The 15,124-nt window shown below is 30.7% G+C and overlaps 1 long non-coding RNA gene across 1 annotated transcript; it reads right to left on the reverse strand.

The window, feature by feature from the left end:
• Nucleotides 1–14,129: 14,129 nt before the first annotated feature.
• LOC126883430 (uncharacterized) lies at nt 14,130–14,670 on the reverse strand. The gene is made up of 2 exons (XR_007697642.1): nt 14,614–14,670; nt 14,130–14,360 (listed from the first exon to the last, which is right to left on the reverse strand). It is a non-coding gene; the product is annotated as an uncharacterized LOC126883430 (long non-coding RNA).
• Between the last annotated feature and the right edge of the window lie 454 nt (nt 14,671–15,124).

Below are 15,124 nucleotides of genomic sequence, written 5' to 3' on the forward strand. Positions count from 1 at the left end.
TTTATTAAACAAATGAACTGCGAAATTAGATGTTTCTTTAAATAACCCCGAAAATATAAATTTTAGAAAAAAACTGACTTGACTATTGAAAAATTCAGACTATTGAAAAAAACCTAAATATAAGATTAAAATTTTTATAAAATTAAATCTGTAGCTTCTATAATTTTTTATTTATAACGCTAAAGTCACCCTTCTCACAAACATTGGCGCACTGTAAACTAGCGAAGTGCACGGCTGAGTTATTTCAGTGTATTTCTCTAATTAATGGATCAAATAAAATTTTACAAATTGGACAAGAAAGAAGAAAATTAAGAGAAGGAACAAGAAAGGATAGCTTAATTGGAAAGAAGAACAATTAAGCTATCTTATGGTTATAATAAAAAGAAATAAAATGTATGGGCATAAGTACGGTGTGGGCTGAATTTTGTTTCAACATTATTTAAAAATGTGTAACTAATAAAATTTTTCTTATAAAGCTCTCAAATTTGCACAACTTACCTTTTAAACATCTTACTAAACAATGTTTCATTCAAAAAAATGCCAAAAATTTAATTCAAATGATATGACGCAAAAATGCAATTTTTGAAAACTTTTACGTAAGTTTTAAGTAAAAACGTAGTTTACAGAATTACCAACACTTTAAAACGGTATTACTCAAGTTTGAAAAGATTTTTTACAATTTTATAGGTGATTTTTTAAAGCATTTGATGTATTTTTTAAAATTTACTCAATAATTTTATTTTAGAAATGAAACTATGAATGAAACTATTCCTTTTTGACAAAAATTAAGAAAGATAACAAAAATGTACCTAATACAAAAACCGAAAATTACCAACTAAAAAATTGTTTATAAAAAGTGATCAAAAATGTTTTCTCTAAAACTTACCTAAAATAAATTTAATAATAAGCTTGAACAATAATAAATTTTCAACAAAAATATGTTTAACTCTTAAACATTATGTCTGCGGAACTTCGAACCTATTAATAACTTTTTTATTACCAGTTTTACGAAAAAAGTTATTCTTGATAAAACTTGATATCTGATGATTGGGTTTTAGATTTTAGACTATGCAGAGCAATTTATGAAGAATAAACTTTTTTTCGTAAAATTTGTAATAAAAATGTTTCAAATATGGTTCGCAGGTTCTGGTACGCAGACATAGTGTAGAAGAGCTTCTTTATAAGCATTTTCAAATTGTAATGCCATATTCGGATTCAGCATAATCAAAAACAAAATAGAAACAAAATTCAACGATATTTTTAAAATTATTTTAAATTATATAATTTAACATGATTATTTGGAATTAAGAACTATATTCTGATATGCAATTTCATCCTTCTAATGGCAAAAAAAAATCTTTTTTGACATACCTCGTATAAAATTAATCAAAATTGATATAAGATGGTTGTATTTAAGGTCTTTGGCCATGCAGAACTTTTTACAAAGGATAACTTTTTTTCGTATAATTAATAATAGACCAGTAAGGATCTGTTTTTAGATGGAGGTGAGAGGTGGCATTCAGATTTTTGCGGATAAAGTTAGGTGATAACTTCGTTAATAATAATTGATTAATGCTCCGTCTCAAATATGCCCGGAACATTAATAAAAAAAATAAAATATTTAAAAATTTCAAAAAATTTCGTTTTTTTTTCAAGTTTTTTTGCTTATAACTTTAAAACGATTCATTTTGGAACAAAGTCGTATAGGAATAAAACAAAGGTAATTAAATTTTCTATCAGATGCGATTGGTTAAAAATCTCTTAATTAATCACCCTTGCTGCAAAATAGCAATAAATATAAAATAAGGGGGCAAAACAAGCCTGTTCTTATTCAATTATTTTCCATCACTTAGGTTACACTTGGAACCTTCCTAATTCGCTTAGAAAATTTTTGTAATGTGCTAAAACCGTACATCAATTTTCATTAAAATTGACTTACTAGATTTTGAATAATAATTTTGCAATCTAAACTTTTTTTAAAAAATTAAAATTTTTTAAAATCTTGCACAACAAAAACTGGTATATACAAAGATTTGTCAATTTTTTTACATATAAAGAGGCACTCCACCTATCTAATGCACTTTACAGAATTAAAATCGGATTGTTTAAGCAGCCTCAGCAATGTTTTAAAATTATAAACAATTTTTTGGCTTATAAACAAATTAGTCCTGTGGCCAGGAGGGGGTGCTGCGCGCTCCTTTATTTAGATGGACTTACCCAAGATTTTTATGTATTTTTTGACCCGTGGAACACGATTTTTTTGGGTAACAGTTGATCCGGATATCAATAAAATTGTTATAAACAAAGAACATGAGGAACTACATAACATCGATTTTTCGCAAAATAAAACATTTTTTTATATTTCTTGGGTAAGTCTAAGCAAAAAATGTTCTTACAAGTTTTTTCGTAGGATGCATAGTTTTCGAGATAAACGCAGTGGAACTTTCAAAAAATCGAAAAAGTGCAATTTTTGAACGCGAATAATTTTGATTAAAAAATAAAATAGCAATTCTGCTGACATAATTTGAAAGTTTAAATCAAATTATACCGGTTTTAATTATTTGCATTGCTAAAAATTAATTGTTTATTATTAAACAAAGCTATTTGTTTATAAGCCAAAAAATTATTTATAAATTTAAAACATTGCTGAGGCCCCTTAAATAATCCGATTTTAATTCTGTAAACTGTATTAGATAGGTAAAGCACCTCTTTATATGTAAAAAAATTAGACAACTTCTAAATGGTCTACTTTTTGTTCAGAAAGATTTTAAAAAATTTGAACTTTTTTAAAAACATTTAAATTGCAAATTTATTATGCAAAATCTATTAGGTCGATTTTAATGAAATTTGGTACACGGTTTAGGTATGTTACAAAGAATTTCCTAAGTGAATTACTAAGGTTCTAAGTACCACCGAAGTGGCTAAAAACATTGAATAACAACAGGCATATTTTGCCCCCTTATTTTGTATTTATTGCTATATTGCAGAAAAAGTTATAAGTTAAGACATTTTTGACCAGTCCGATATCATACAAAATTCAATTATCTTTATTTTATTTCTCTACGACTTTGTTCCAAAACGAATCGTTTTAAAGTTATAAGCAAAGAAACAGAAAAAAATCGACGTTTTTCGAATTTTTAAATATTTTATTTTTTTTATTAATGTTCCGGACATATTTGAGAAGGAGCATAAGTAAATTATTATTAACGAAGTTATCACCTTACTTTATCTGCAAAAATTCGAATGCCACCTTTCACATCCAAAAATAGACGTTTTTTCACAGATCCTTACTGGTCTATAATAAAAGAGTTATCATAATTGAAATAACTGAAAATAATGTTGTATATCCATAATTAAAAAAATTCAACTTTTTTTTAATTAGAAAGATGAAATGGCATATTAGAATATAGTTCTTAATTCCAAACAACTTTTCATTACAACAATTTTTAATATTTTGAATAATAAAGCTACTTTACTCTTGAGTAAAATTCATATTTTTTGACATAATATCTCGTATATGGCTTAAAAAAATGAACTGATGGTTATATTTTTAATTTAGACCATGCACAACTTTTCACGTTGACGAACAGAACGTCTATAGTCGTCTAATTTCCATTGATGTAATGTGACACAACGTCTATATACGTTGAATTTTTCCCTATTCTACTTTGCAAAATACATATAGTGTCACAACACTTGCTTATACATTTGACGCAGTGTCCGTCAACGTGTTAATTGGACACACTGTACAAAACAATTATTGTTATTGTTTAAACAAATAATAAACAATTAACGGCAAAATCTGTGAGTAGAACTTTTTACTTTAACATGTATATAAACTAACAAAAAAAGTTTTAGAAAAAGATAATCTTGTTTGAATTGCTCCGAAACAATGCATCTTTTCGTTCTATCTTGACTCTTCTAAAATGCTTCGTATAGATTGCTGAATAGAATTGGGCTTCTTATAACAGGCAATATGACGACTTATATACACATATAAGGATCTCGTAGAACAGTCGTATTATTTAAACGTAAATTAAAACATGGCAACATCGTCGGGCTTCGTATAATGCGTAATCCATATACACTGTGAACGCGTTTATACGAGTGGGCTTCGTAAGACTGTAGGAATAAGACAGTGCTACAATCCCCTTACCCCGTAAACCGCGGGCTTCCATTCATCGGCAGGTTGTAGCGGGCTTCCTATCATTTGTGAGCCATATATATATATATATATACCCCCAAAAATATGCCGTTTTGTACCTATCAAGTCCTATAGCTGGCTTATGGGTGGTCAAAAGTAACAAACTACACCGGTTCTAAATCGGCCCTGACCCCTCTTTAAACAGAGAAAAATATCAAATCGGTTTAACTTTCAAACACACATACATACATATCCACAAACATTTTCCCTTTTTTAAATAAAAATTGAGTCACATTTCTAAGCTCTATAACTTTTGAATGGTATAACCGATTTTCAAAATTAGACATGCGATGGAAAGGTAATGATCAGTTCTATTAGAAGCCGCAAAGGTTGGACAAATTTTAAAACTTTTTGGGAGTTTTGGTGACGAGAACGAAAAAGAGGCCCTAAATAGGAAGGGCCGTAAAATCTACACCCTTGGACCAAAATCGATGGTTGACATATAAATGGGTGAGTCTTTTCTGAACTTTAAGATGGGAGTTCTCCCAATTTTCAATTCAGTCAGATTTAGAAAATCGAAAATTTTGTGTATATAGGGTGAGGCAGATAAAGGGCCTATTAGAAATATCTCGAAAACTAAAGGCAACTGAATTACGAAAATTGGAATGAAGAGGTTTTGAAGACTGATCTATTTAATGAAAATATTTTCATCTATTTGGTACTTCCGGTTATACCGGAAGTTGCTTATAACTTCGTTTTTTTAAATAGGACACCCTGTATATTTTTACACTTTTGGATCATCCTTAATTTCTTCTTTCTTAAAATATGAGGTTTTGTAATAATATACAGGGTAGTTTAAAAGATAGGTAATTAAGTTTTTTTATTCATTTCGTAGCAACTCTCACGCCCTGTAGAATTGTAGTAGTTTTACATCAAAATCTCTATTTATGTTCAAATGATTTTTAATATAGTCTACTATTGTTAACAATTATTAGTATAGCTAAATTTTTAATTTTAGTATACAGAGTGGATCGAAACTCGGAATGAGTATTTTCTAAGTTTTCTTAAATGAAACACCCTATATTTTAATATTGTAATGAAATGATATTTTATGTTACTTTTTTATTTCTTAAGCATTCCCTATACCTAACTGCTTTAATTTGTGCTTAATTGTTAATCGCACCAACAATTTTAACTACGAAAGTATTTTGATAGCTCAACCATTATTGGCAATTTTAAGTATCAGTCTAGATTAATATGTATTTATTTCCGAAAAATTATTTGTGATTGAATATTTCCATGGCCATTCTAATAAAATTTCACGTATTTTGTGTTGCAATTAATGTTTGGCTTGAATCACCAATAACTCACAAATTTAAGCAGTTAGGTATAGGGAATGCTTAATAAATTAAAAAGTACCTTAAAATGACATTTCATTACAATACTAAAATGGAGGCTGTTCCATTTAAGAAAACTCAGAAAATACTCATTCCGAGTTTCGACCAACCCTGTATACTAAAATGAAAAATTTAACTATACCAATAATTCTTAACAATAGTAGACTATATTAAAAATCATTTGAACATACATAGAGTTTGTTATGTCAAACTACTACAATTCTACAGGGTGTGAATATTGCTACGAAATTAATAAGTAAACGTAATTATCTTTTAACCTACCCTGTATAATATTACAAAACCTTATATTTTAAGAAAGAAGAAATCGGGGACAATCCAAAAATGTAAAAATATACAGGGTGTCCCATTTAAAAAAACGAAGTTACAATAAACTTCCGGTATAACCGGAAGTAGCAAAGAGACCAAAATATTTTCATTAAATAGCTCATAACTCAAAACCCCTGTATTCCAATTTTCATGATTTTGTTACTTTTAGTTCTCTAGATATTTCTAATAGGCCCTTTATCTGCCTCACCCTATATATAGTGTCGCGTGTAGGGTGGTGTGGGTGTGCGCCACTGGCGAGAACTGCCGTTCTCTGGTAATGTTCAAAATTAGACATGCGTTGGAAAGGTAATGATCAGTACTGTTAGAAGCCGCAAAAGTCGGACTTAAATTTTCGAAGTTTTTGTGAGTTTTGGGGACCAGAACGAAAAACAGACCCTAAATAGGAAGGGCCGTAAAATCGACACCCTTGGACCAAAATGGATGGTTGACATATGAATAGGTGAGTCTTTTTCTGAACTTGAAGATGGGAGTTGGCAAAATTTTCAATTCAGTCAGATTTAGAAAATTGAAAATTTCGTATATATAATAGTGTCGCGTGTAGGGGGTGTATTTCTGCGCCACTGGCGAGAACTGCCGTTATCTGGTAATCTCTCCGATATAAAACTAACAGCTTCGATAACTAATAAATCGAAAACTATTAATTTTATCAAAAAAATGTATAATGAACATTTTTTGCTTATAATTAATATTTTTACCAGCGTTTGCGGTCAAAATATAAAAAAAAATTTCCACCCTCGAGATGAGGTGGCAACCACCTCATGGTAAAAGCGTCTTTCAGTATCATATAGATTTTGATCCTTGGACGATCCACTACTTATTGTCAAATTTTTAAGCAAATCTATCCATTCTGTAAAAATTGCGAAGTGAAAAATTTCAGTTCCTGGACTAATTATTCTTTTGGAGCTCTATAACTTCTGAACGGCTTACCTGATGTTGATCACTAAACATGAATTTGAAACGTATTGACAAGTAGTATCTGATGCATCCAAGGTCGAGTATGATAACTTAACGTATTACAGGAATTATTGAGCTTGAAAAACCTTTTTTTCCCATAAGAAATAGATTTGATCATATTTATGAAGCCTATAACTTAAAAATTCGAATTTTCCCAGATACAAGGTATACGCCGTTAGACGCGTCCTGAGTCCTTCTACAAACGCTCAGTTATTGGCGAAATTTGTAGGTTGAAATTTTGAGTAATTGTCGAAAAACCAAAATTTTCAAAGTTAATTTTTCAGTTTTTTGGCTATGGTGAGCAGTGCGTACGTCTCAGCTCGATTGCTTAAGCGCCATTTGAAAGCTTAACTCAACCCTATTGATTTGGTGTATTTGCGGTTTTCCTGTCTTTCCTTGAACCTAAGATATATACGCCCAAAAAATATGCTATTTTGTATTTACCTAGTCCTCTAGCTGGCTTACGGGTAGTCAGAAGTCAAAAATTAGACCGGTTCTGAATCGGCCCTCACACCCTCTTGAAACACAGAAAAAAAATTCAGATCGGTTTAACTTTTCCACACACATACATACAAACATACATATCCACAAACATTTTCCATTTTTTAAATAAAAATTGAGTCATATTTCTGAGCTCGATAACTTTTGAATGGTATAACCTATTTTCAAAATTAAACATGCGTTGGAAAGGTAATGATCTATGCTATCAGAAACCGCAAAGAGCGGGCTTAAATTTTTGAAATTTTTGGGAGTTTTGGGGACGAGAACGAAAAACAGGCTTTAAATGGGAAGGGCCGTAAAATCCACACCCTTGGACCAAAATGGAGAAGTAACATATGGATGGACGAGTATTTCCTAAAGTTTAAGATGGGATTTGGCCCAATTTTCAATTCAGTCAGGTTTAGAAAATCGAAAATTTCGTGTATATATAGTGTCGCTTATAGGGGTGTTGTGCGCCACTGGTGAGAACTGCCGTTCTCTGTGGATTTATACCTATGTTTTTTATAATTTTTAAATTGTTTTAAATTATCCGGTAGCAAATTGTACAATTTGGACCCTATGTAATCAACAATTTTGACTAAAGAATCATTAAGAAATAAGTTGACGTCGGAAAATTCCCAGTAACAAGCCCTCCCACGATAACTCCCCTTTCCGGGAACCGTGTCTATAGAAACATGTCGTTGTCTATTTAGCAGATAACTTTCTAGGATGTTATATGCAAGTCCTCTTATACCATATTTTTGAAGTTTATTTAGCAGTATTTTATGTGAAACTGTATCAAATGCCTTTGCTAAATCTACAAATATACAAAGAGATGGTCTTGCATTATCAAGAGCTTTGTAGATGTTAGCTGTTAGAGCACAGATTGCATCTTCGGTTGATTTTCCCTTTTTAGCATATTTACCAAATGAAATTATTCGTTACCACTTCAAAAGTTACTTTACTTATGTACTGTTTACATGATTTGTAAATTTTATGGGTTCAAAGTGCTCATTTTGAAAAAAAAAAAAAATTGGTTTTCAAATAAAATTTTTGAAGTTATACTTCTTTAGGCGCGATTGAGAGTAAAATTTCCTAAATCTGCGCGCATGCGCACACAGACAGTATGGCGTTTAGTTGCTGAATTTTTCAAGTTATGTATAAATATATCAGTGTAAGAAAAGGTGTGAAAAAGATATATTAGTGTTTTCAGTAAATGTATTATTTATTATAATTTTTGTGTCTTTGGATTTGTCTTCCCCGGGAATAAGATATTTTATAATAATAGTAAGTACATATATTATTTAAAGTATTTTTGTATTAAATTTTTCAGTATGTATGAGAAATCTTGTAACCTGTCTAAGTAAAAGGGAGATAGCGCAGTGGTAGAGCGTGTGACCGGAGATCAAGAGGTCTCGGGTTCAAATCCTGGACGATTCATATTTTTCATACCTCACCAGCAGATCGTATCAGATAAAACTAGGGGAGGCCCTCACTACTCTACATCCCATCCACTCTGGTGTACCCAAGGAAGTGTCCTTGGACCCACACTGTACCTCCTGTTCACAGCAGATATACCAACTTCAGATCGTACAACAATTGCAACATATGCTGATGATACTGTCCTAATGGCTTGCCACGAAAATCCGACCCTAGCTTCACAGATACTACAAAATCACTTAAATAGACTTGAAATATGGTTTAAACTGAGGAGAGTCAAAGTTAATAGCTCCAAGTCAACACACATTACGTTTACACTAAGGAATGGGATCAATCCAGCTGTAACCTTTAACAACACACCACTGCCAATAAGAAGTGACGTCAAATACTTGGGGATTTACCTAGACAGCCGCATAACCTGGCAAAAGCATATTTGGAACAAACGACTGCAACTGGGACTCGTTTATAGAAATATGTACTGGTTCATGAATCAAAAATCACGCCTAAGTCTAGAAAATAAACTTCTGATCTACAAAAGTGTACTGAAACCCATCTGGACACTCTTGACCTCAACACTAACTAATCATTCCCACTTATTAATTACTATTGTATTACTATTCAAATTAATTCAATTAATTTATTAATAACTGTACTAATTCAATCATTATTGTACTCTTTTAGGTATTCACCACTGGGTGAATACTGACTGTGTCACATTCTTAAAACTTATATGTATTGTTTATTATTTTTTTTTATAAAATAGATTGCAATAAAATGGATGTCACGAAAAAAAAAGATTCATATTTTTTTATATTTTTGGTATCGTTTTAATAAAATTTTTTTAAAAGTGGTAGGTAAAGAAAGTTAGTTTATTATTTAAATAAAATACAAATAACCTGTTAAGTATATTAATTTCGTTGAAATCATAATAATAGAAGTATAACTTCTTACGTGCGTACAAAGTACACACACATTCTTTTTTTTAATTATTGAGAAATTTTTTTTTCAAAATAACTTATTAGTGAACAAAGTAGTTATTAGTGATACCAAAAATCTCAACTAGTAAAAAAAAATATAGGTTTTACTATTATGATTATTTTGGACTTTTTGTTTCCCTGAAGACAAAAGTTGTATGGCTGTTCAAAATTTGCATACACTCGTGATTAGTGACTCGTTTAAGCCCATTTAACTGTCCCCTTTTCAAAAATAAGCACTTTGAACCAAAGAATCTTACATATCTTATAAACCTTACATAAGTAAAGTAATTTGTGAAGCGGTAAAACAGCTTTTAAAAAATGAATTAGATTAGTAGTCCATTAAAATGTTACATTTAGGTTGCATTTCTTAGAGGAGTCAATTTTATTTTTTTAATGTGTAGGGGGTTCAGTAGAAGCTTAAGTTCAAGTTTTTGGGGTCGCCACCCTTGTCCCCCGGCCACCATATTGGAAAAAGGGGCGCAAAGGGTTTTCGCGCTGTATCTTCTAAAAGCAATCCTACAGAAAATTTAATTACACATAAAATGTAGATAGCAAATTAAATTTTCTACAATTTTACGTCTATTACTTTTTATCGTCAAGTGACCAACAAAAAAGTTAGAAATAAAAATATGAGAAAATTTTGTGAGTTTTCTTTAACTTTAAAATCTCAAATGGAAACCCCTAGATTTTCTTGCAGATTTGAATTCGTTACGTAAAAGTAAGCAACTTTTATTCAGACATTTTTTGAACTGTGGATAGATGGCGCTATAATTGGGAAAAACGATTTATCCTGATACCATGGGTAAATTATAGAAACGGTCTAATATCTCGAGAAATACACTTCCAAATGAGAAACCAAACAAATTTTTTTAATACTTTTCGAAAACCTATCGAATAACACTAAACATGACCTTCCAACCCACCCCCCTGGAGGTGGGGTGGGGGGGTAACCTTATAATATTAAATAGCAACCCCCACTTTTTATTACAGATTCGAATTTGTCATGAAAAACTAAGCAACATTTATTCGAAACATTTTTTAGAATTGTTGATAGATTGCGCTTTAATTGGAAAAATACGATTAATTAGCGCCATCTATCAGCATTTTTAAAAAATGTTTCGAATAAATGTTGCTTAATTTTTCATGACGAATTCGAATCTGTAATAAAAAGTGGGGATTGCTATTTAAGATTTTAAAGTTACCCCCCACCCCACCTCCAGGGGGTGGGTTGGAGGGTCATGTTTAGTGTTTATCGATAGGTTTTCGAAAAATATTAAAAATCTGTTTTTTGTTTTCTTATCTGGAAGTGTATTTCTCGAGATATTAGACCGTTTCTATAATTTACCTATGGTATCAGGATAAATCGTTTCTCCCAATTATAGCGCCATCTATCCACAGTTCGAAAAAATGTCTTGCATAAAAGTTACTTACTTTTACCATTGATTATAAATATTCCACGTAGTTATTGATCAATGCTTTTACGTAACGAATGCAAATCTGCAAGAAAAACTAGGGTTTTCCATTTAAGATTTTAAAGATACCCCCCACCCCACCTCCAGGGGGTGTAGGGGAGTTGGTGTTTGGTGTTATTGGATAGATTTTTGAAAATGATTGAACACGTATTTTTCAGTTTTTCCATCCGATGTTTAGTTCGCGAAATATTCGACCGTTCCCCTACTTTTGGGACACGGTTGCATCATAAATCTTAGAACAAGAAGAGCTTTTTATGAAGAATAATTTTTATTTGTCAAATTAAAAATAAAAGAGTTATAAATGAAAATGTTCTTGGTATCCATAATTTGAGAAAAACCTTCAAATATTTTTTTCCATTAGAAGGATGTACACAGACACAATACTGGCTAGTGATTTTAGTCAATAATTTTGCCAATTCGACAAAAAAATAATTTCTAAATAGTTAATAATTATTACTAAATAATTAGTAATTTTGCCAATTTCGGCAAAATTCTCAAAAAACAGAAAAATTACCTTCTACAATCACTATCCAGTTGTGTCGAGTTTAGGGAACGACTAGGTATACATAATATTTTAATTTTATAGCAAATGGAACAGTCCATTTATCATAAAGGGGAGGCCGTATTTATACTGGTATAAACCTTTTTAAAACTGTTAATAAATTATTGCTTTTAAAATATTTATACTCAAATTGTATTTTTGAACATCTTATTTATTTTATATAATAATTAAATTCACTATCAAATGTCATTGATGTTTTATTAATACTTAATTTAAAATTTAGTTTGACATTCACGAAGTGTCAAACTCAAATGTAAATAACCTATGCTTGGCAAATCGAGATTAAAAAAAAGTAGCCTACTTCCTAATCAACTATTTGAGCTGACGTTTAGTGCGTCTGTAGGAGATAACCGGATTGTGACGTCACATTTTAGATTTTGAGGTCGATTATCTCGAAGACGGTTAGATATATCGAAATGCCGTTTTCAGATTTGGATTCAGAAGGCAAAACTACATAAGAATCCATCAATACACCTGCTCCAAGTATTGCAGGAGCGGCAACGCAATAACACACAGACTTTTGCAAATTTATAAACGAAAAGTTTTCGTTGAAAATACTTTTCTATCTATAATATTAGTCGAGCGGCAGCAATCGTTATGCCGACCACGAAAATTAAATTTAAGGTGAATGACCAATTTTGGTCTATTTTTATGTTTTCGAGGTCGCTGAATCTAAATATGAAGTTTATTTTTATCTAGATTGGTGGTGGAACATGTTCAAAAATCAAATTTTATACAAAAATCCCGAAAATCAATTTTGATGATTTTTCAAATTTACCTCGCTGTATCTTTGGTCGCTGTAAATATTTCCTTTTGAAAATTTTACTGTGTAATCTTTGAAGTATGTAGATAACAATGGAGTTTTTCGTAAATATTTAAACACATTAAGAAAGAGTTGTTAGTTTTTAAACATTTTGTAATCATATTTCGTCAGTTTCATGTTTACTTAAAAAAGTTTAGTGACAAACTTTTTAGTTTATAATTTTAACCAACACAACAATAAAATATAATTCATGAAGAAGTTTTTTGGAAAATTTTAAGTCAAAATATACAATAGGAAAAAAGTTATGTTACTTCATAAACAAGCGGCACACCCCAAATAACGCTTATATCGCGAGATCCTGACCACGGTGTGGTGAATGACTAATTTTGATCATACTTTATCATTTTGATAAATCAAAAATTCGTTTTTTGCTCTTCTTAAGAATTTTGCAATGTGCGGTTGCGTCATTCTTCTTCTGAACCGACGAATTTGTCCTCAAACAACTTCTTGGGCCGTTTCTATATATGCTTAGGGTTATAAGTTTTATAGTGGGGAGAAAGGTCAAAAACACATTATTAATAGCATAGGAATGTTAAAATCATAATAAATTGTATGAATAAAAAATATATATATATATATATATATATATATATATATATATATATATATATATATATATATATATATATATATATATATATATAGACGTACACACCGGCCATGTGAGTCCCATTTTGCCATATGCTGCGCACCGTCCGAGACCCGTTTTGACCATGCGAGACCCTTCAGCGGGACTCGCATGGTTTTATCGTGTATATCGGTTGCAGAAGGTCCAATTTATCAAAAAAACTGATCAACAAAAATTTTTTTTTGGACTCGGAAGTCTGTTTGCTATCGCAATATATATGGAATTTAGTTCATAGAAACGCACCATAGGCGGCGCACAGGTAGACTGTATGTAAGCTGTATGTCCATCCGAGACCCAGATTGATCAAACATAATATGCGAGACCCAAAACCCGGCAACATTGCTTTGTTATAATTTACTAAAGAAATTTCATTTGAACTTTATTTTAGCCAGGGCCGCGATTCCAAAAGAACGACTGTCCTCCGCCATATTTAAAGACGGCGTAAATCGTGTAGCCGAGAAACAGAATCGCGGGACTGATTATATTTTGTCAGCAGGCTACTTTTCACCAGATTATTGATTACGTATTGGTTGTACTCGGTGGGATTTTGTTTTGGATTACAGAAGGGCTCCCGCCATTCTTTAATACCGCTAAGTTGGAAAATAAACGTTTGTGCGATGAAAAAATTTAAAGTTGTATGTATTTTTTAATCCACATTATAAAAAGATAATAAAATACAAGTCCAAAAAAATGTTTTAGGGGTGGACAACCCTTATCATCTAGGGGGATAAAAATCGGTCGAACCGTTTTAGAGGAGTTTGGGAACGTACTTTATGACACAATAATTTTATATAATATAAGATACTATTTAATTAATCATAGTTTTGTTAAAAATCTGATTTGCTAGATTAAATGAATTTTTACCGAAAAATGTATATCAAACGAAATCGAATTAAAACACAAATGTTTAGAAACACTTTATTTAATAAAAAGCTTCACAAAAACTACACTAAGAATTGTAAACAAACGTTTTAATTTTTACCCAATCAATTGATTTAAAGTTTTCTCCAGCTTTATTTTTTTTTAAATTCCTGTACGTCTGCTTTTTTCGGAACCCTTTTTTCTTTTATGAATCTTGTAAAGTATTTAAGCATAGTTTGTTTGTCCTTTTCGGTCCATCGGTGCCTTGCAATCGCTAAAAAAAGTTAATACATAAAAAAATAATACATAAAAATTAATACAAAAAATATGCCCTAAATTAGTTATATAATTTGGAAAGCATTTTTAATTTTAACAAAAACAGGTAATTGTCCTTTTACAAATAAAATTATAATATTAGAGTTTTTTACGAATAAATATTTTTTAAATCCTATTAGGTAATAAATATATTATTAAATTAAAACAATTGTATTACGAGTAGCAGAGTAATAGTTACCTAAAGAAATTACCATTTGAAGTGCTTTCGGTTTTTTCAGTAGTTGGCACCTCCTTTCTTTTTGTAACTAGAGAAATAAAATAATACATGCATTTTTTCGATATACTCTTATTAAAACTTCTTTACCTTATTATTTTGCATTGGATGCGTCATTTCATCGGTAAATAACTTTCTTTTACCCTTCGACAAAACTTTTTCTGCAAATTAATAATAATTATTATTTATTTGTTACTTTTAAGTAGAAAACTGCTTTTAAGGGTTAGGAGCTACTCATCTTTTTTATTTATTTATAACATTATTATAATGATTTTTTAAGACTTCGTTTATAATAATCTTTTACCTACCATTTTTATTAGTAGTATGGTTTAGTTAGACCCAAACCCAGACATCCAAAGTGAAAGTTATTCTCCAACACCAAATTGTTCTATATGGTCCACATAATGTTCAGAAAAAAGTCACACCATTTTGAGCGTCGGGTTTGGGGGGAGAGAGGGGAGAGATCTGCAAATTCGTAGTTTTTTATG

Source organism: Diabrotica virgifera, chromosome 1 (assembly GCF_917563875.1).
Source record: "Diabrotica virgifera virgifera chromosome 1, PGI_DIABVI_V3a".
Taxonomy (NCBI): Eukaryota; Metazoa; Arthropoda; class Insecta; order Coleoptera; family Chrysomelidae; genus Diabrotica; species Diabrotica virgifera.